The following is a 1,561-nucleotide window of genomic DNA, read 5'->3' as shown; positions in this document are numbered from 1 at the left end:
GGTGCTTGGGTGTCTCCTGGTCCTTTCCTATGGTGGGAAATGTGCTGGTGGGATGCTCTTGGCAGAGCAGAGCAGGGCATTGGTGCCCTGGCACCTCTCAGAGAATACCTGCCTTATTCCAATGGTGAAAAGCAGCTGCTGGAGCTGGCATGGAATTTGATAATTGATAGAATTTGATATAATATAATAACAATATCATAACAGTGTGCATTTCTGCCTGAGCCTGATACTGGAGGTTCCTTGAAGGAGTGAGAGCTGTGCCTGCTGCTCCAGCTTCCCTCTGACTCTGAGTTTGGAGCCCTTCACTAGCCCTCCTCCCCCCTGGCCATTCCCATCCCTCTCTGGCTCTGCCGGGAGCGGGAGCACGGTGAGAGCGAGGGAGAGGCTCCCAGTCAGTGTGCAAGTGCCATTGTTTTGACACAGAGGCATCTGGCACTGTCAGGAACAGCAAAAAGCAAGCCCAGAGCAGCTGCTGCCAAGGCAGAGCTGGCAGCAGCCAGGCCTGCACAGCCCCTGCTTCCTGGAATCATCCAGGTCTGGGCACAGCAGCACTCAGGGCCACCAAGGTGAGGGGTGGCTATTCCAGGCCCTGGGACCATGAAACTGGGCACTGTGGGGTGAGGAGTGGGAGGGATCCCTGGAGGATGGGAGAGATCCCTGGAGCCTGGTGCTCTCTCACTGCTGGCACAGAGCAGAGCTGGTGTCCCAACCTGCTGCAGGCACCGGGTGTTCAGGAACAAACAGCAGCTCCTGCAGCCCCTCTCCTGCTCCCACAGGCTGTCCCAAAGCCCTGCCTCAATCCCAGGCTGGTGTTCCCTCTGTTTGATCCCTCTGTTCTGCACCTGTGCCCCATGCCAGGTTCCAGGTTAGCATAGAGAGGAGGTTGTGCTGTGCTCTGGTCTCCATATCCCTGACCAGAGCAAGGTCTGATATCTGCAGCTCATTTTTGTGTTTGCTCACATTTTCCAAGAGGTGCAGCAGCTCCTGCAGCAGGTGCTGGAGTGGTCACACCACGTGGCACTTGCCACTGTCACCGCCTGGGTAAGTGGCACTGAACTGGTGTTCACAATCTGCTTTTGTGGCTCTTTCTGAGATCAAATTCCTGTACAGTTTCCCTGGGGTGGTTTGAGCCCTCCCTGTGTCACTGCCTCCCTGTGCCTGCCCTGCCAGGCACTGGGGTGGGCACTTTGGGCCAGCCTGCAGCACAGGGGCAGCTGAGGGTCCCAAACAGGCTCCACCTGCTCCTGTCAAGCACAGGGCTGATGCTTCCTGCCCTGGGCTGTTCTTGAGTGGGGAGTTCTTCCTTGCCCATTTCCAGGCTAAATGGGGATTTCAGGATTTGTCCCGCTGGAGGACCTGTGGTCCTCTCTGCTCCTGCAGCTCCAGTGCAGCTGTTGGCTCTCCACTGCCAGGGGGCTGTGCACCCCAAAACTTCACCAGGCTGGGGCTCCATCCAGCACATCCTCTCAAGGTGGGGGCTCTCATCACCATCCTCCCTTCTGAGCCCTGGCCCAGGAAATGCTGCCTGGTGGAAATTTACATCTGACTTGGCACAATGGAT

Source organism: Erithacus rubecula, assembly GCF_903797595.1.
Source record: "Erithacus rubecula genome assembly, chromosome: 19".
In the NCBI taxonomy this organism is placed as follows: domain Eukaryota; kingdom Metazoa; phylum Chordata; class Aves; order Passeriformes; family Muscicapidae; genus Erithacus; species Erithacus rubecula.
This window is presented reverse-complemented; position numbering follows the sequence as displayed.